Source organism: Canis lupus, chromosome 8, assembly GCF_003254725.2.
Source record: "Canis lupus dingo isolate Sandy chromosome 8, ASM325472v2, whole genome shotgun sequence".
Lineage (NCBI taxonomy): Eukaryota > Metazoa > Chordata > Mammalia > Carnivora > Canidae > Canis > Canis lupus.
The window spans coordinates 1,475,490-1,497,266 of record NC_064250.1 but is presented as its reverse complement, the minus strand read 5'-3'; positions in this window follow the sequence as shown (position 1 = coordinate 1,497,266).

Genomic DNA, 21,777 nt, shown 5'->3' with positions numbered 1-21,777 from the left:
CATTTAACCCCTGCAAATGCAGGAGACAAATGCCAGAGAAGTGACCTTGATCAACAGCTGGTGCTAAGGTTTAAATAAGTTTCTCTGGTTCTTTTTTTTTTTTTTTTTTTTTTTCTGCTTTCACCAGTATCGAAGTTCTAGGTGCATCTGTGTCTTCATTTCATTTCTCAGTGGGAGGAGCAGATGAATGTGGCTGTCTGGAGAGTGGGGCTTATTGGAGAAATAAATCTCCCTGGCTAAATATGAACTACGCAGAGGAACAAAGGAACTGCTTTTTAATGACCGAGGTGTAAATGAAACCCAGCAGCCTAAGGCAGAACCCCAATTAAGAAGAGATGGGAAATTAGCATCCAAGAGGCCACTTAGGGTTACATAAATATTTCCTGAGCACCAGCAAGGTACCAGGAATAGTTTTGGTTGCTGGGGTTTTAAAGGTAAGTAAGACACTCTCTCTGCCCTCTGGGGTTGGATGATGTGGGATGCAGGCGGGATCACCAGGCGGGGTCACAGGGGGAAGAGGACAGGACAGGGTGAGATAGGCTGTCATCGTGGTACGACCCCGTGCAGTGGAAATATATCTCACCCAGAGGGAATCAGGGAAGGCTTCCGTAAGAGGTACTGTTTGACCTTGTCTTTAAAAATGTGTAGGAGTTTGCAAGGGGGCAAAAGAGGGTGAGTTCATCAAGGTGGAAGGAAGGGCGTGTGCAGGTAGAGGCACTGAGAGGGCACAGGACTCGCGATGTGGGTATGACAGGTGTTGGTAAGTATCAGACCCAGAGAAAGAGGAGACTGTTTTATGGGTTTGGGTCCAGCTTGTTTCAGACATTTAGACACAGACTGTATCTACTTCCCTGTAAGCAGTTCACGCTCCCACTAGCGCTCCTCTCCTCTACCCCGCACAGTACTGGTATAGAAGAGCTTCCATCTATACTGATGGATTGATTGATTGATCTAAATGTTCCTAAGCTGGTGATTGATCTAAATGTTCCTAAGCTGGCTCCCTCCACTTGCTGAGTCATTTTTTCCTTCCTTCATTCACCCACTTACCTATTTATTTATTCACCCACTCACCCATCTGTCCATCTACCCTTGAATCCGTCCAATAAATATTTATTGCATATTCACAGTTCCAGTGAGTCTAGCTGTGGAGACTGAGGCTACACAGGGAGGCCAGAGCCCAGTCGTGAAGACCACTGGTGCCATAAGGACATCTCAGCCTCATTCTGTATGCCGGGGCTTCCCAGTTCTAAGGGACAGAGAATCACCCAGGGAACTCAGAATATAGATTTGAGGGCCACGGTGGCAAAAATCATGATTTTTCTGGGTCCAAGGTGGCCTGGGGACCTGCATTTCTATGACCACTGATGCAGGTAGTCCACATGGGTGAGGAGCATGTCAGTGAGAGCTGAGGGGCTGCCGAGTGGAGGGAGTGCCTGTGGGGGCAGAGGCATGACTCCCCTTGGTGGTGCTCAGCTGGGGGCCTATGGAAGGTGCCCTGGAGGAGGAGGGAGTGGAGACCCAATTGTCACAGAGGCTCAGGAGACAGTGTGGGTGCTGGGGTGTTGCCCACCACCTCTGGCCCGGTGCCTGGGAGGCCTCTCTGGGGAACTTTCCATGTCACCTGGAGCCAGGAGACCAGGAAGGGTAAGCTGGGAGGGGGAGGAGTCAGGGCAGAACCTGTCTGCTCAGCGGCAGCGCCTGGGGATGGTGGCTGTCCCGGGGGAGCCAGGCCTCACTTACGTGCTGTGCTAATTGAGCCTGAGGCCTCAAGCCTGGGGAGGCACTGGCACCCCGCTCGGAGCAAAGCTGGAGCACAAACAAGTGGCGGGGGCAGCGATGGGCCTGCCTGGGGGGCCAGCACTTCACAAGGCCTCTGCCCGGTGACAGCCAGTAACAACACGGTCCTGCCTGCCACAGCCGGGGCCTCACACCTGGCCAGCTGCCTGGCCCTCAGCCACACCCTCTCTCTCCGGCTCCCTGCACCAGGCAGTGGGGCGACAGGTGACCAGAGGCCTTGGCGGTGACCAGCCCTGTCATCAACAGTAATGAGCAGTGGGCAGTGCAGGCCCAGGGCCTTGCGGGGCTGGAGGCAGGAAAGAGTATAGAAGCAAAGAGGTTCCTTTCCTCCTGGTCCTGCACCTGACCCTGGGTTGCGTGGACTCAGCCACCCCAGGCTGCCAAGGGCACCTGAAACCCCAAGGGTGCCTCGGTGGCTCTGCTGCTTACACGTCTGACTCTTGATTTTGGCTCAGGTCATGACCTCGAGTCTGGGATGGAGCCGCATGGGGCTCTCTGCTAAACGGGGAGTCTGCTCCTCCCTCTCCCTCTGCCCCTCCTGGCCCTCCTCCTGCTTTCTTGCTCACTCCCTTCTCAAATCCTTAAAAAGAAATGCAAAGCCCCCAAGCCTGCCACTGTTGACTAGCTGGGCTGAAGTGGGCACCCACGGGCATCTTGAAGCAGAACTTCTCAGTCCCTGTGTAATAGCCCCCATTGAAAAATATTTAACACTCTGGGACCCCTGGGTGGCTCAGTTGTTGAGCATCTGCCTTCCGCTCAGGGCATGATCCTGGGGTCCTGGGATCAAGTCCCACATCGGGCTCCCTGTGAGGAGCCTGCTTCTCTCTCTGCCTGTGTCTCTGCCTCTCTCTGTGTCTCTCATGAATAAATAAATAAAATCTTTTAAAAATATAAATAAATAAATAAATAAATAAATAATACAAATATTTAGTGTTCCCTTTAAAATCTTTTTTTTAAGATTTTATTTATTTATTTATTTATTTATTTATTTATGAGAGATACACAGAGAGAGAGGCAGAGACAGGCAGAGGGAGAAGCAGGCTGTCTGCAGGGGGCCCGATGTGGGCTCGATCCTGGGACTCTGGGATCACGCCCTGAGCCGAAGGCAGACGCTCAACCACTGAGTCATCTAGGCGCCCCTCCCTTTAAAATCTTTAAATGAATCTCAGAGATAAGATAGCCACTACACTCATAATTCCCAGAAAATACATACATAATGTCCTGTCTACGATAGACGACGGAAGAGCAGTAAAGGAGGGTAAGATATTTCACAGCCGTACTTGGAGCCATAAGGAGGTAGACACGTGCATCTCTAAAGAGCACGAGGCCATGGCTATGCATATGCAAAACCTGGCCGAGGACACCCCGTCGGCGACTCAAGCACCTCGAAGGAACGCAGTTGCCTTAGAGATGCGTCGGCTAAATGCGTGCTGTACAAGACGTGAGTTTTCGGAAGTGGAGAATAATTTTTGATGAACCTCTGGACGAAAGAAGGCTCGGCCCTCACTCGCCCTGCCTGGCAACGCCTTCCCGTAAAAAGCGCAAATTTCAGTTCTGCAGAAAGCAGTACCTCGTGTTTACGTGTGCGAGAGACTTGAGCACGAGGCCGCACGGCCCCGGACGGCTGTTCGCCGACATGAAGGCACAGAGGAAATGGGAGAGTCACAAGCCACAGAGGACACTTGTGGAGTGGGAGCGTCCCGCGGGCAGCAGGACTCCCCCTGGCTCCTGCCTTCTAGAAGCACCAGAGTCCCCTGACTATTGCGACAACCCAGAGGGCACCGCACAGGCGTCCAAAATGCCCCCAGGGGTGGTGCCGTCTGTCCAGGCCCAGTGCTGTGGAGCCGGCAAAGCACTTTCTGGTACCTTAACGGACGCGTGCCTCCCTGCTGAAGGCAGAGCCAAGCGGAGCACGGGCCCACGAGCTCACGAGCTCACGGAGGGAACCTGGCGCCCCCACCCCCGTCGGTGGGGAGTTAGCAAAACGGAGGGGACCCAGAATCTCTGCATCTTGGGATTGGATGAGGTTGTGGGCTGACCTGTGTCCAGCGCCTGACTTCCAGAACTCAGAAAGTGTGGCCGTGTTTGGAGAGAGGGTCTTCAGAGCAGGAATCAGGTTAAAGTGAGATCATTAGGGTAGGCCCTAGTCTAATGTGACTGGAGTCATTCAGGCATTAGAAGAGGAGATTAGGACGCAGGCACAGGGGAGGACCACGCGAAGACACAGTTGCACAGGCCATCGACAAGCCCAGGAGAGGGGCCCCAGAAGAAACCAGCCCCGCCAACCCCCCGATCCCAGGTTTCTGGTCTCCAGGACCTTGACACATTGCGTCTCGATTACGTAGCCCCTCCGTCTGTGGTTCTTTGTTATGGCACTGCCGGCAGTGCCCTGGATGGGCTCTTGCGGACCGTCTAGCTAGCCTCCCCGCCCCCGTGTAACTACCTCGGGCTGGACAGGGGTCCACCTCCCGTGGGCTGTCCTCCGCACACCAACCGCAGGAAAGGGCAGATGCTGCGTCTCCCTCCCTCAGCCCGAGGAGGCCATTCACACCCTGCCAGGGAGACTCAGAAAGAACCTCCCCCAGCAGGTCAAGAGGGAAACATGTACAACCTCTAATTGTAGCTCAAATGTTAGGGAGAAGTGTGTCGTCTGGATGAGACCAGATCAGGCCAATTAATTACCCAAATTACATTAATTACCCAAATCTCTGTTTTGAGGCTCCATCTGCCCGGCTGAAGGGAAGCTTAGTCATTGCCTGGAGTCCTCAGGATCACCAGGTGTGCTGACTCATGTCTGGAAGCTGGAGTTTCTGTCCTCATGTCTTGTTTGTCTTGAGGGTGGGGCAGAAAACCAGGTGCCCCGTGCCGGGCAGGCTCCCCAGACATGACCCACTCCCACCCCTGGCAGCCCATTCCTCACCGCATATGGCTCTGGCCGAAGCCCTGGGATTCCATCATGCTAGGATAACTCGGAATTGCCTTTCTAAGTAAAAATGCCTCCTGTTTTATGCCTAGGCAAGGGAGGCCTGCAGTGAAGTGAGCTGAGCCCCAATGTTCCAGCGCTTTCCATCCCCACAGACACTTCCTCCCAAAGTTCACTGTGTTTCAGAAGATGGCCTCCATCAGGCTCCTTGACCAGCTGCCTCACCGACCCTCCCCTCCAAGCCTGTCACCTCGGTGCCAAGGCCATGGGCAAGTTCAGGGTTCTTGCTTCCCTCAGTTGGTTTGGGAGGAGAAGAGAGTTCTCCTAGGACAGGGAGTCTCCCCTAAATGTGGCCTCAGAGAAGGGACACCCTGGCATATCTCATGCTTGCCTGGGCCTAAACCTCATAGGATTCAGAGTGCTCATATCCCTTTGTCCCCAAGGCCACCTCAACTTGCTGTGTAAGCTCGGGTGATGCCTAGCAGACTGGAGCACGGGCTCTGCACGGCACTGTCCCAGCAGCAGCCAGGCCCTCGGTCCCCTGGTGCTCCCGCTATTTGACCTCCTAGTCCTGCCAGACACTCACCCCTGGGCTGCCCAGTCACCACCCTCTGCTGGTCTTCTTCCCACCCCACCAGCCACTCAGCCTCCCAACCACTTGTTCATTTCTCAACACCCTCTAAATGACAGAGGGCTCCAGGACCCCTTCTCTTTGTCCACACTCACTTCTTGGCTTTAAACACCATGGCTTTGAATACCATGATGAGTCTAGATTTATGTTTATAAAAAAACCAGACCTCTCTTGTGAACTCTGGACCTGATCACGCCATGGCTCACAGCACACAGCCAGGGGGCCTCTCAGCCTCAACATGTCTGCCTTGCCCTTTCGATCTTCCATCCCACAAATCAACTGTCCTCACCACCTTGTCTCACCTCAGTACAGGTAGGCTCCACCCACCTAGATCCTTGGAGTCACCCTCAATATGTGGCGGTGGGCAAGGTGCTTACCCTTCCTGTGACTCAGTTTTTTATTTGTAAGATGAGGATGATCGTTTTTAACTCATAGGATTTTTGTGAGGATTAAAGGAGTTAATATTTGCAACAGGCTTAGACCTGGGTCTGCAGCAAGGTAAGTGCTGGAAGTATCAGCATGGAGATCAATCTTGGGGTCTTCATTCTTTCCCATCTCATGTCCAGTATGTCAGCAGCTCCCATTTGTTGCACCCACAAAATAGCATCTGATTGCATCTCACCACCCCCACTGCTACCATCCTTGTCCAAACCGGTGATTTTCAGTAAATGTATAGCTATGCAACCATCACCATGATTTTATTTTAGGACATTTCTGTCATGTCTTTTCTGGACATTTCATAGAAAGGGAATAATACAATATGTCTTCATGTCTGGTTTTCTTTCCCTTTGCCAGGGCTCTGTCCCCAGTACTAACTATGGCCATGCATGCAGTAGGTGCATAATGAATATTTGCTGGAGGGAAGAATGTTTCTGAGGTTCTTCCGTGTCCTGGCAGGTGTCAGTTTGTTCCTTTTTACTGCTGAATGGTATCTTGCCATATGGATTTTGCTTGATGTTTACAATAGCCTTCACTCAGATCTCCCTGTTTCCCCCTATTCCGTCATCCCCTCTCTCACAAGCACAGAAGTCACACGAATCCCTCTAAAGTAAAGGTCAGTCCATGCCACTTATTGAAAACCTCCATGGCTCCCATCTCAGGGTAAAAAGCCAAAGTCTCTACAGAGGTGGCTTAGTCTGTTCAGCTGCCCTAACAAATACCATAGAAGGAGGCTCAAAGAACAGACGTTTATTTTTCACAGTTCCAGAAGCTGGACATCTGAGATCAGGTTCTGATGAGAACCTTCTTGGCTTGCAGATGACCGTCTTCTTGCTGTGTGCTCACCCGTGTGATCCGCACCCCCCCCCCCACCCCCCGCCCCGCCGCTCTTCTTATAAGGCCACCAGTCTCATCAAATTTGGTGTATGACCTCAGGCCAACTGAGGTCTTTTACTTTTACTCCCTAAAGGCCTCATTTCCACATATACTTCTGCTGAGAATTCAACATAGGAATTTGGTGGAGACACAATTTGGTCCACAGCAAGAGACCTACAAAGCCCTGCCCGATCTGGCCTCACACTTGGCACCCGCCCACCTCAGGGCCTTTGTCCTTGTTGTCCCCTCTGCCCAGACTATCCTTCATGCAGACATCCCCGTGATTCCCTCCTCACTGCCTTTCAGTCACTTAGCTTCCCTGAGACCCATGTGTTCATGCTACCTGGCATTGTGAGCCCCTCAGCACTGCCCCTCACTCCACTCTCACTCCCTCTCTCCTCCTTCCAGGCTCAATTTTCTCCATCTGACAAATTGTTGGGTTTACTTACTTATTGTTCATTTTTCTTAGAAGGTGAACTTTATGAAGGCAGGGATTTTGTGGCTTTACCAGGGCTCTGTCCCCAATTCTCACTTCTCTAGTGCATACAGTAGATGCCAAACAAGTACATGTAGGAGGGAAGAATGAGCTGAGCTCCTCTGAACTCTAGGCCCTGCCCAGCCACAGTGTCCTGGAGATGGATCTGAGAATTACAGGCAGCCGCATTGCCCAGAAACAAGACCCAATTCTGCTTATGCAGTAAGCCAGTGTGAGTTTGCTCTCTTGAGAAAACAGGGTAGCTCCCTGGCCTCACAATCCAGTTGGGAAGACAGGCCCATTGCAAGGTGCCACCCCACATATGTTCCTCCACCCCACTAACATTCCCCAAGTATTGCCTGTGTGCCACATGTACAAAGATGTCAAGATCTAGTCCCTGCCCTCCTAGCTGGGGAGACGGGCCCACTCCAAGGCAAGCTAACACACCAGTAAAGATGATGCAGAGAGTGAGTGGGATCTGCTTCATGGCATACCAACTGGGTCCTAGAGGATGGTTACCATGATTAACAGGCAGAGTAGAGGGGAGGCCATGTTATGGAGAGGAACCTCACCATACTGGGGAGGAGGAGGCCATTTGGGGGTGAGTGAGAACACATACAGGCTGAGTGGTTTCCAAACTGCTCTGCGAGTTTCCTTATGGCTTCTTGAGAGATTGTCAGGAAAGACGGAGGACAAGTGGGACTCTGAGCTCCCCATATCTCTCTGAACCTGTTTCACACAGGGGACCTTTTCACAAGATTTCCTTTTAACAAAGAATTTGAAAACTAGTGCCATACAGGTCTGTCCAATAGAACGTTCTGCAGCTAGGAAAATGTTCTATATCTGAGCTGTAACCACAATGCATTTGAACTGTGGCTGGGGCAACTGAGCAACGAAATTTTTCATTCTATTTAATCTTATTTAATTCAAGTTGAAATTGAAATAGCCACCCGTGGCTAGGGGCTGCCATACTGAACAATGCCGCAAGGAGACCAGGAGCCAATGGAAATGTTCAAGTTGGACAACATGACCACAACTGTGCCTTAGAAGCCACAGAGCCCCATAAAGGCCTTAAGAAGTAGATAAATGTATTCCCATTTTGTTGATGAGGAAATCAAGTCTCAGAGAAGTAAACTGACTTAAGGTTTCAGAGCTAATAAGTAGCCGAGGTGGGAATCCAAGAAGTCCTTCTAGCACCAAACCTGGGAGCCAGCGAAAGACGCTGATGCCCATGGGGCATATCCGTGTGATTTATGTAAATTCTATCATTGATAATTATGATTGTCCTGATATCACTTGCCAAGTGAAGTATCAGTGGGCCCTATGTACCTCAAATTCTGCTTCAGGGATAATGAGCCACTATGATAGTACATGAAAATTTTCTAGTAGTAGAATTTTTCTTATCAGGAAATTTCCTGCTAAAATGTCTTCCTAAGTCCATACAATTGCTTTTTTTAAATCATCTATTGTGGGGTCTTGATTAGACGCTAAAATTCCTATGCATGTACTTAGCTTTCACCAGTAATAAAAGTCCAAGGCAAATACTGAGCTGGACTACAGCAATAACCCCTCTTGATAGCACTCATACTAAAGCATGTCATCTACCAACATTACCACAAACAATGAGGAAAGTTCTCTGCCCTCACATGGGGCTCTTAAAGATAATTTCCTAATGGATATTTTCTTTTTTCCCTGGCATTTAAAATAATAAGTGGGGAAATGCCTTCACACTCATCCCTGAGAGACCAAGCTCTTGTTGTTCCTTTCTTGACTGCTTTCATTTGTCCAGCTGACTCAGCAAGGGCTGACTTGGGAAGGGAAATGAAAGTTGCTCAGGGGAAAGCAACGTGTTCTCCACTGATCTTCACAGAATCAGCATTTGTGTAATAGTCAGGACCCGGGGTTATGCCACAGTAACAAACAACCCCTAAATCAGTGACCTAAGATAACAATGGCTATTTTTCTCTCGTGTTGCACATCTATCTAGGGTCAGCTGGAGACTCTGCTTAACATGTTAGACACCCTGACTGACAGAGCAGATTCCTTCTCAAACACCCTCAGGAGCCCCCAAAGGGTTCTCACTGTGACTTAAATGCTCTGGCCTGGAAGTGAGGTGCTTCACTTATACTTGCCACCTACTGCCATTGCTGATCACATGGCTCCATCCAACCACTTCGGGGTCAGAAGGTGCAATCCTGGTGGAAATACCTAGCATTTGCCCCAGTGACCACCCCAGTAGAGACCTACAGCTATGTGTTGCACCCGCTTTTCTTATTTTGGAAATCCACCTTCCTCATGATTGCCAGGAACAGAAAGTCGATTAAGATGCAATGAATCATCTGAAAATATTAACTGAATGACTCCCTCCTACCAATGTTTTTTAAATCACAAGCTTCTTTTCAGTGTAGATCCCCATGAGGGAGCTGCTGAGGAGCAGTGGTTCACCAAACTTCAGAGAAGTGAAATGCCTGCTCGAACTCAGAGCTGAAAGGGGCCACCCTGTCATCTCAGGGATGAGGAAATCAGGCCCCACAAAGGAGTTTTCCTGCAGTTGCCTGGGCAGGGGTAGGACTAGAACCCAGCTCTCCTGGCTCATAGAACTGGAAAAAAAATTTTTCCCAATGGCTTATCAACGGCTATTTCTGCACAGACTCTAATCTGAAAGGAGTGGAGAGAAGACAAAGGCTAAAAAGTAGGGGGCTCCTACCCTGGGATCCTGTTCCCTTTCTTTAGCACACCCTGGACAGATATTCCCTTCCTGAGGTCCCTTGACCAAAGCCTTTCCTCTCCCCTAAACCAACATCACTGGCATGTCCCATGGCAGTTTCATTTCATGTCATAAACCAACGACCCAGAAGCTTCTTCTAGCTTCCTGTGACCTTCTGAGAAAGCTGGAGTTGTGTATGTAGGAGAGAGGAAGATTCAGAGAGAAACAGGCAGCAAAGGTGAACAGGGTGAGTGTGGCCTACAAAGAGCACGTAATGTGGGCCCTCCATCTGCCACCCCAAGATTGTATGCTCTGAGGCCTACCATCAAGAATCTTCTGGTTTATTTTTCCTTGTCCAGGAGCTCTCTCCTTCTCTACTAGAAGGCACATTCCATGAGGAGGCCGACTTTGTCTGCAGTTTTGCCTAGCACCCAGCTATGTCCCAAGCACTGGGAGACACATTGCAATGTTTTCACAAGTTCAGTGTTTGTTGAATGGATTTGAGGAGGCATTTAAAGGTTCTAAAGGCAGAGGTGATGGGATCATGTTTGTCTTTCAGAAAGATCAAAAGAAAGACAAGTACCAGTGACATTTGAGCTAGTTTCCAAGATGGTGAGGGAGGAGCTGGAGGATAAGGCATGAGGAGCGCATTCCAAGGTAGGAGAAGGACGGTGTGATGACGAGAATGAGGAAGGTGGAGTTAAAATACATTTGTTCTCTCCTCACTCACTCACTCTGCCCACACTCTTCCCTTTAGTGGCAGTGAGAGTGGGGAATGGCACAAACCAGAGAACTCAGTAACACTGCCATCCCAAAGCCCTGTTGTCCCTGTTATGGCACCTTCCTCCTCTTGATCCAAAGACCCTTGGTCCCATTCTCCTGCCCTCTGAGCAGACACACTGCACCCCATCATTCCTGAGGAGGATGAGCCAAAAGCAGAAAATAGACCAGGCTACCAAGAACGGGAGGCTGACAGGGCAGCTTGTCAGGGAGCTTTTGAACCCAAGATCAGAATCCAAGCTGCCTAGAAAAAATGTGGTACTAGAGGCCCAAGCTAGACTCCACCAGGCTGAGGATATCTGTCCTGCACCCCAGCCTGTGACTCAAGCATGCTCCTCCACTGATTCACTCACTCATTCATTCCTGGCCACTCTCTTGAGCTTGTTAATCCCACTGGTCCTCAGGAACACTTGTTTTAGGGGACCAGTCTGGGACACAAGCATTCGTTCTTCTTACTCACAGATTTTCTTGGTCAAAGAGAATACTCTCCAGGCACTGTTTTACAGCGACTGAAGGGGGACACGTCACAGTTTACCAGGATTACCAGCGCGACAGCCACATGAAGCTCGCTGGGAGCCCCAGCAACTTGCCAGATCCCTGGGGAAGCCCAAGCACACAGCCACTCTGGGCTCGGGAAGGAGATAAATATTTAGCATCAGGAGGGACGTGTTGCAACCTTTGCAAAGACTTTAGAACACCTGCAATTAAGCCCAACCCCTTAATTAGTCTGTGTAAAGGCGTCTTGGCTTTTCATTCCCCAAATCTGAGGCAAATTGACCTTACTTGGGAGACCTGGAGGGAGAAGGGCTTTCAAGGTGAGGGTCTCTTAGATAGGAGGCAGTTGAGGGGGACATCCAGGCTTGAATAACATATCAAAAACAACAATCTTGGGCCGGTCTGGTGGCTCAGCAGTCTGGCGCCACCTGCAGCCTGGGGAGTAATCCTGGAGACCCTGGATCAAGTCCCACATCGGGTTTCCCACATGGAGCCTGCTTCTCCTTCTGCCTGTGTCTCTGCCTCTCTGTGTGTGTGTGTGTCTCGTGAATAAATAAATAAAATCTTAAAAAAAAAAAACACACACACACAATCTAGTTATTTAAGGCTAAGGGGCAGGGGGAGTCCTACAGAATCGGCAATGACTCCCATTAACACCAAGAGAGTTCATCATGATTGACAGCTCCAATAAGCAGCCAGGGAATCACAAGTGACCGACTAGATAGGCTCTTTGAAACATTGCCTTAAACTGCCCTGGAGAACGTCCTTTCGTCTCCACCAGTGAAAGATGCGTGTTCAGATAATGTCACCTGTGCTAAACGCCCGCCCCTCCGTCCAGGTGTGTATACAAGTGCATCTGCTGATGGGGGCTGAGGTGAGGCTGAGAACATAACACACGTGTCCAGAGGCCAGCCTCCGGATCTCGCCCTCCAGCAGGTCACACGGGCAGTTAGGCCAAATGCCTGAAGTGAGGTCACTTGTAGAATCTCCTGCGTCCGGTGGTTCTGCTTCGCTTGGTTCCACAGCCTGAAGTCAGCTGTGGCAAGCTGTCCTGTGTGACCACAACATGCGCCTGAGGACCAAGGGCTACCTTGCTGTCTGCCCCGTCGCAGCCAGGCCTCAATGGAGCCGCTTCTATATTCCCTTCTACCCCTCCTCACTTCGTCCCCTACCTCCCAGCCTCTGGTGTCCCCTGCACCTTGCAGCCCATGCCGCTGAAAGGACCACAGTGGCTGATGACCACCCCCAGCAGATGGTGACTCCATCTCTGCACCTCTCACCAGTGGATCTCCTCTAGACCCTCTTCCCTCAGCTTCTCAGGTGGGACCCTCACCATTTATGACAGAACCTCTGAAGCTCCACCTAAATGGTCTCTCTGGTCTTCAAGTCATCTCCCCACTGTTACCAGAGTGACTTGTCCAAAATGTAAATCAAATTACACCCCATCCTGCCCTACGTCTCTGTGGCATCTTGCTTCCCTGGGATATAGATACTCCCTTATAGGACCTGGGAAGTTTCCAGATTCCACCTCCCAGGTACCCTGCATTCCACCCACATGCAGTAACCGGTGGGTGAACAACTCTGTGGAGCTGGCTTAGACTTCCATGCCTTTGCACATTCTGTGCCCTTGGCCCAACAGGGCCCAAGCTCCTTCAAGCTTCCTTCCTCAGTGAATCCTCTGACTTTGGTGCCTAGAAGGGAAGCCTGAGACAGTTTCTTGTACAAGTGATTGACAGGATAGGGGAGGGTCTAGACTGAGCAAGAATGTGGACTTAGCTGGCAGCTGCTCCAGTCTGAGAGTATGCAAAGTGGTGGATCACGCCGGCACCCTGGAGCCTGCTGCGTGCACAGACTTGAGGCAAAAACAGCAGCTCTTTGTGGCTCTGTCAGCCACTGGCCGCAATCTGCAGGGCTGGGGGTGGCGGTAATCTGGCTGAGGCAGCTTCCTGGCAGAAGGCTATTCTCCAGAGAAGGGGGCAGCTGGGAGGGGTTGGCAGCCGCCACTTGTGGCAGCTCAGAGATGCTCGCACTGACCTGTAAAGGGTGCTGGAGAGACTCCACCAGCATCCACCATGCTGCTGGCTGGCAAACTTCAGTGGTTCAAAATTTCTCTGCAAGGCTACTTGGCATTCAGGCTGTTTGCTGAGCCCCAGCCCCAGAGATTCCAATTCAGGAGCCGGGGGGTTGGGCTGTCAATTTGCATTCCCCACAGGTTCCTAGGTAATGCTGCAGTAGACCCACCTTTTTTTTTTAAATAAATTTATTTTTGGGGGATCCCTGGGTGGCTCAGCGGTTCAGCGCCTGCCTTTGGCCCAGGGCGCGATCCTGGAGTCCCGGGATCGAGTCCCGCATCGGGGTCCCGGCATGGAGCCTGCTTCTCCCTCTGCCTGTGTCTCTGCCTCTCTCTCTGTGTGTCTATCATAAATAAATAAATCTTAAAATAAATAAATAAATAAATAAATAAATAAATAAATAAATAAATAAATTTATTTTTTATTAGTGTTCAATTTGCCAACATATAGAACAACACCCAGTGCTCATCTCATCAAGTGCCTCCCTCAGTGCCCGTCACCCAGTCACTCCCATCTCCTGCCCTCCTCCCCTTCCACCACCCCTAGTTCATTTCCCAGAGTTAGGAGTTTCTCAAGTTCTGTCTCCCTCCCTGATATTTCCCACTCATTTTTTCTCCTTTCCTCATTATTCCCTTTCACTATTTTTTATATTCCCCAAATGAATGAGATCATATAATGTTTGTCCTTCTCCGATTGACTTACTTCACTCAACATAATACCCTCCAGTTCCATCCACGTCGAAGCAAACGGTGGGTATTTGTCATTTCTAATGGCTGAGGAATATTCCATTGTATACATAGACCACATCTTTTTTATCCATTCATCTTTCAATGGACACTGAGGCTCCTTCCACAGTTTGGCTATTGTGGACATTGCTGCTAGAAACATCGGGGTGCAGGTGTCCTGCCATTTCACTGCATCTGTATCTTTGGGGTAAATCCCCAGCAGTGCAATTGCTGTAGACCCACCTTTTGAGAGTCCAGACACTGCACCTTCTCTACCCAGCTCCCCATCACCAGGTTGAAACACCTTGTCCTCTGTCAGTTCACCAAAGGCCTACTAGGTTGCACCATGTAACCCTGCCCATGACATGTGGTGGTTGCTAGTAACGGTCTACCTCCCTTCCTAGCAGAGAACCATTAAAAAGCCAGTGTCGAGATCCCATTCATCTCTGTGTCTACACAGCTCGGTGCCCAGTACATTGTAGGTCTCAAGAAGTCCATCTCAAATAAATAAATGAATGCCTGCAGCAATGATGCAAATCTATCTTCTACTGCCCCAGGGGTCGGGACCAGGAGAAACTGCTGTTTTAATGCTGCCTTGGTCCGAGAATTGAAGGAAGGAAGCTCTGATCATTTTGAGAAAAACCATGTCAATGAGTCTTCTCACTGTGCAGAGGTGAAGTCAAGGTGGAGAGAGAGAATGAGAGGCTGAGTTGTGCTATGTAATCACGTTGGAGCTGGTCTTCTCTGCAGAGAAGCACCTGTGGGAAAGATCAGGATGTTGATTGAGAAGAGGGAAGGACATTGGCAGTCTGGACCCTGAGAGAGCAGAGAGCAGAGGACCGTGGTTAGGGACTCCTGATGGGGCAAGAGAGATGACCCTCGGCACAGGTCACTCATTGATCCACACCAAGCAGCAGGAGGTGGGGGGCCAAGGAGAGACAATGGGCTTGTGGGCTGGGGTCCTGAGATCTACTCTTGGATATCAGGCTGCTCTCTTTCCTATAATATAATTTCTTAAGTGTTTCAGAGAAAAAGAAGAGTAGGAGACAGTCTGGTTTTTATGGGACTTTGGAGAAGCATGCAGGGTGAGCAAAGAGGAGCAGCCTGGATAGGCCAAGAATGAGATGGTGGTGAGAGATGCCCCAAGGGGTGGAGCAGCTGGCTGGGGGGAGTAGTCAAGCACCCCTGCTGGCCCAGGGAGTGGGGAGGAGGAGCTTCCCAGGACATGAGACTTTTGGTGTTAGCACTGGGAAAGTTCCAGACAAACAAGGATGAATTGGGTGCCCTCCCATATGTAGGGCATACTAGGAATCTAAGGTATTTGGAAAACTCTTATCATGGCTAATGATTTTATATGAGCCTTCATCAGGGACTGAGTGGACCAAGCAGGGCACCAGGAATCATGAGACCTGTGTTCTAGTCCCAGCTCTTCCACCAACCAGCTGTGTGACCATGAACAAGTGAATTGCCCTTTCAAGGCTCCATTTTCTTCCCCGGTAAAAATGAAGGTTTGAAATAGGCCCCTAAGGCAGTTTGGTGAGGCTTATAGACACCTTGTAAGAATAATGTTTGAAGTGTATAAAATAAAATAAAATTTACAAGAGAAACCAATTATGTTGTCATAAACTTATCAGCATATTGAAAAAACAATTTTGTTATGTGGTCATGTATGTCCCCCTTAACAGCTGCAGTAAAGAAGGAGTCCCAGCAGTGGGTATAATAACTGTACTTTCAAAGTAGTTATGAGCATAAATAGTATTTCAGGATATCTGTGACAACCTTAATTTCATGTGAAAATATTTGTGATTTTTATCAGTGACAACACAGGTGCTGCTAATGCACATGTGGTTTATTGTGCACTTTTGTGATGTAGGAAGGAAATGCCACATTCCAGTTAAAAGTTAGTAAAAATAAAAAGGCAATTTTCCCCTTTCTATTTCCTCCTGATCTCATCCACAAACCTTATTAAGGGCTGAGTTGTGTCCCCCCAAATTTGTATATTTGAGTCCTAAACCCTGGTACCTCAGAATGTGATTGCATTTGGAGGAAGGGTCTTTAAAGAGGACATTGAGATGAGGTCATTGGGGTGGGCCCTAATCCAACATGCTGGTGTCCTTATGAGAAGAGATTAGGACACAGAGACACACAGAGGGAAGACCACGTGAAGACACAGGGAGAAGGCGGCCACCTGCAAGCCAAGGAGAGAGGTCTCAGAGGAAATCAATCCTGCTGACACCTTGTACTTGCATTTCTGGCCTCCAGGACTGAGAGAAAATAGATGTCTGTTGTCTGAGCTCCTCCCTCTGCCATACTTTGCTATGGCGGCCCCAGCTGACTAATACCAGCCTCCAGGTCATAGACCCCAAGTCAATGCCCATGCTCATGAAGCCCTTCTATGCCGTAAGACCAGGACTCAGAGGATCCAGAATCTTTGGGCCACTGAGAAGAAGCCAGGACAAGAGGACTCAAGTGCTTCAAGCCCTCTTCACTGACTGTGGTTGCATCTCACCAGGGCAGCCCCTGTGTTCCCCATGGTGTGTCAGCACTTCAACCCATGAGGCTTTAGGATCCCGAGGCACAGTGGATGGTTCCCTGAAAGACAAGAACGAGGTTGGAGGGCTGACTCCTCTCAGGTCCTGGTGGAAAGCTGAGGCTAATGTCCCAGCGCCAGAGGCCCCCGCCCTGAGAGCACCTCGGCCCTGCCAGGGCACATTTGTGAGGGAGCAGAGGCAGCTGCTGAGGACAGTCTGGACTTCTGGAGTTCTGGAGGAGGCACAGGGAGGTGGAGGAAAAGCAGGAGGAAGGTGGCAGATGGAGGACAGACAAGGATACAGAGAAGCCAGGTGTTGAGATGGAAAGGAAGAAGTTAAGGGGAAGAAGGAAGGAGAGGCAGAGAGTATGAGATGAGATCAGGAGAAGGAAGATGGAGAGAAGGGAGAAAGAGGGAGAAGAAAGAAAGACTGTGGGCGGACAAGGCTCTCTGAGGCCCCCGGACACCCCCGGGCCTCTTCAGGGACTGCCGGTGACCCAGAAACATGAGAAGCAGGACAAGAGCACAGAGAAGGACCCTGTCATGTCTCACCAAACACATGATTCCTAGCGACTGAGCCCCAGCTCACACGCCAGCTGTTGTTCCAGCAATCCGTGAGTGGACAACAGGCCTTCTCCTGCACAGCCCCAACTCCTGACTGTGGGGAGGCAGCACAAGGACTGGCTGCCTCTCAGCCTCATCTCATCTGTCTCTGGCGGGCTGCCTCCATTCGGGCAGGGAGGCTGCCTGACTCCATGGTTGGCCAGCAGCTCCTCCTCCCCAGAGCTCTGGCCCTCTGCCGTCTCATGGAAAATCATTGATAGGGTTTATTTTCTTGATGCTGGTTTGTTTTCCAGTCCTGTCGGCCCTGATATGCTTAATACTTCCCTGGAGAGAAGTGCGAAGCCATTGCAATCTCTGAGGTAAATACCTAATTAGGATGCTTCTGAACAGAGTATTATTTACTTGGGAGAATGTATCTTGGGTCAGTGTGCAATTAGGGAGGTTATTTTTTCAAGAGAGGGTGGCGGTTCCGGCAGGCCCTATACTTAAACATGTCATGAGGTTCTGCTTAAAGCATCTCGGGTACCTGGAAGGTGCCCATCATTTATTTTTGAGAAATTTACCTATTGCAACATTCATGCAGCTGAGCCACTGGAGTGAGGAGAGCTAAATTGTGATTCTAACTCTGGTTGAGGTCATCTGGGTAACCACCCAACTAAACCAGTAGTAATTAATGATTTAGAGCCAAATAGGCCCATTGATTCAACCAAGAATCTAGTCTAGATCAGGGATGTTGCTCAGTATCTTAATTTAGGAGTTCCTATCACTCAATATGTATTTGACTTTATTTTTTTTTTAAAGATTTATTTATTTATTTATGATAGACATAGAGAGAAAGAGAGGCAGAGATACAGGAGGAGGGAGAAGCAGGCTCCATGCCGGGAGTCCGACGCAGGACTCAATCCCGGGACTCCAGGATCACGCCCCCGGCCAAAGGCAGGCGCCAAACCGCTGAGCCACCCAGGGATCCCTGAATTTGACTTTCAATAGGAAATTACAAAGCATGACAAAGGCAAAAGTAAATTGAAGAAACAAAGCGATCATTAGAAACAGACTCAGATATGACACCCATGTTAGATATCAGGCAGAGAATAAAAATTAATATGATTGATATGTTGGGGACTCTAGTGGAAAGGGTAGACAACATATAGGAACATACAGATAATGTGAGCAGAGAGATGGAAACTCTAAAAAAAAGAATAAAAAGGAAAGGCTGGAAACCAGAAACACTACAAAAGCCTTTGATGAGATTATTAGAAAACTAACCATCGCCAAGGATAGAATCAGTGATCTACCTATGGAGGTAGGTCAATGGAGATATCCCAGCTGGAATGCACAAAGACAAAAGCACAACAAAAACAGAACCAAACATCTAATCACTGTTGAATCACATGAAAAGGCATAGCATATGCATAACTGGAATAGCAAAGGACAAGAAAGAGCAAATGGAGAAGGAGCGTTTGAAGTATTAATGGACAAAATTTTCCAAAGCACAGATCAAGGAAGCCCAGAGAACACCATGCAGAATAAATACCAAAACAAACAAAATAACCAAATAACCTCACACCTGGACTCATCACATTCAGACTACAGAAAACTCAAGTAGAAGAAAAATATTGAAAGAAGCCAGAGGAGGGAACATACTTCACCTGTAGAAGAACAAAGATAAGAGCTATCACAGAATTCTCAACATAAGGAATGCAAGCAAGAAGAGGATGTAGGGAAATATTTAAAATGTTAAGAGAAAAAACTCATCAGTCCAGAATTCTACATCTTCAAAGGTGAAAAAGACAAAGTTTTTCCTCAAACAAATAAAAATGGAGGGAATTCATCACCAGCAGACTTGTCCTGAAAAAACTTATTAAACTCAACAGCAAAGAAACAAAGAATTCAATCATGAAATGGGCAGAAGACATGAACAGACATTTCTCTAAAGAAGACATAAACATGGCCCACAAGCACATGAGAAAATGCTCCACATCACATGCCATCAGGGAAATACAAATCAAAACCACAATGAGATACCACCTCACCCCAGTGAGAATGGTGAAAATTAACAAGACAGGAAACAACAAATGTTGGAGAAGGGGAACCCTATTGCCCTGTTGGTGGGAATATGAACTGGTAGAACCACTCTGGAAAACTGTGTGGAGGGTCCTCAAAGAGTTAAAAATAGAGCTACCCTATGACCTAGCAATTGCACTACTGGGGATTTACCCCAAAGATACAGATGCAGTGAAATGGCAGGACACCTGCACCCCAATGTTCATAGCAGCAATGTCCACAATAGCCAAACTGTCAGTGTCCATTGACAGATGAATGGATAAGAAGATGTGGTCTATACATACAAAGATAATTCTGTTTAAAGCAACAACAGTAACAGTGTAGTGCATGATTACAGCAGATGGGTAAGTGCAATGAATGACAATGAAGTTACAAAGGATGGAAGGGAAGGTTAGTGGGAATAGTACCAGCACCACATATGAAGTGGTACAGTATTATTTGAAAGTAGACTTACATTTTAAAAATGTATTTTGTAACCTCTAGGGTAACCATTAAAACAAATTAAGAGTTATAACTGACATGCTAAGAGCAGACTATTAAAAAAAAAACTCAATTAGGAGCATCTGGGTGGCTCAGCCAGTTAAGCATCTGCCTTCAGCTCAGGTCATGATCCTGGGGTCCTGGGATCGAGCCCCATGTCAGGCTTCCTGCTCAGAGGGGAGCCTGCTTTTGCCTCTCCCTCTGCCCCTCCCCCCTGCTCATGCTCTCTCTCTCACTGTCTCTCTCTCTGTCAGATAAGTAAATTTCTTTTTAAAATGCTCAATTTTAAATTGCTCAATTGCTTTAATTTTAAAATGCTCAATTAAAGCAAGAGGAGAGAGACTTCCAGTTTCTGGCCTGGCCTGTAGGATGTGTGGACATCACCACTCTATCCTAACAAGTAAAAGGCTAAGCAAAATGATAAATCAACTCTCCTTAAGATCTGTAAGAGAAGTGAAGTCATAGAGCAAACCACTGGCCCCAAAATTGGACAGATCAACAAATAAATAAATACAGAGAACCAGAACTTATCAAAATAGAAAGCCACAAGCAGCAATTTGGGAGGGAGCCAATGCTGAGGTGGGAAAATCTGGAGTGTAATTAACTAGAGGTTCCGTGCAGACAAGTCTGAGAGCTCAAAACTCCAGGGCCACCCAGTCACAGGCAAGCCCTTATGCTTTTGTGTAGCTCCAGCCTTCCATGTGGGAGAAAGGAAATACTTAATTCCAGCTCCCTCTCACCACCTTGTCCCACTTAAGGAGGAGGAAAAAAAACCCTGAGAATCATGTGTGAAGTTCACAATTCAGAGGTATGGATTTGCTAAGACTGAGACCTAACCCTAGGACATACACGCACACCTCATTACCACATTACCCACAGCCTATTTAACACCAGTTCCTTTTATCCTACATATCATGTCCGGCTATCAAGAAAAATTATGAGACATGCCAAAAGGCAAAAAAACAAGGGTTTGAAGAGAGCAAGAAAGCATTAAAACCAGATTCAGATATGGCAAGGATATGGGAATTATCAGAGCAGGAATATAAAATATCTATTGTTAATATGCTAAGGCTCCAGTGGAGAAAGTAGATAGCACGCAAGCACTGATGGGCTACGTAAGCATAGAGAAGGGAATTCTTAGAACCAAAAAGAAGTGCTAGAGATCAAGAACACTTTAAGAGAAACAAAGGATGCTCTGGATGGTGCATTAGTGGCCTAGACATGGCTAAGCTTGCAGATAATATACAAAACTCCCAAACTGAAAAGCAAACAGAACAAATACCAAAGAAACAGAACAGAAGACCATGGGACAGTTACAAAAAGTGTAACATACATGTGATGGGAAGACCAAAAAGAGAAGAAAGGAATAGAAGAAATATTTGAAACAATAATGACTGAAAATTTCCCTAAATTAATTAAAAATTCCCCCCAAACACACAAAACCACAGCCCAGAGAGCACTCAGCAGAATAAACATCCAAAAACTACACCTAGGCAAATCATTGTCAAACTACAGAAAATAAAAGCAAAACTCCTGAAAGTAATTGGAGGGAAAAGAAGCACCTTACCTACAGAAGAAAAAAGATAAGAGTTACATCTGGCTTTCTCCTCAGAAACCATGCAAGTAAGAAGAGAGTGGAGTGAAATATTTAGTATTAAGAGAAAAAACCACCAACCTAGAATTCTGTACTCTGAAGAATTATCCTCCAAAAGTAAAGGAGAAATACTTTTTTTTTTTAAGATTTTATTTATTTACTCATGAGAGACACACAAAGAGAGAGAGAGAGAGGCAAAGACACAGGCAGAGGGAGAAGCAGGCTCCCTGCAGGGAGCCTGATAAGTGGGACTGGATCTCAGGACTCTGGGATCACGCCCTGAGCCAAAGTCAGGCACTCAACCCCTGAGCCACCCAGGTGCCCCAAAATAAAGACTTTCTCAGATAAATAAAAATTGAGGGAATTTGTTGCCAGTAGACTTACCTTTTGTAAGAAATGTTAAAAGAAGTTCTTCAGGGCAGCCCCGGTGGCTCAGCGGTTTAGCACCACCTTCTCCCCGGGGTGTGATCCTGGAGACCTGGGATCGAGTCCCACATCGGGCTCCCTGCATGGAGCCTGCTTCTCCCTCTGCCTGTGTCTCTGCCTCTCTCTCTCTCTCTCTCTCTCTCTCTCTGTGTCTCTCATGAATAAATAAAATAAAATCTTTTTTTTTTTTTAATAAAATA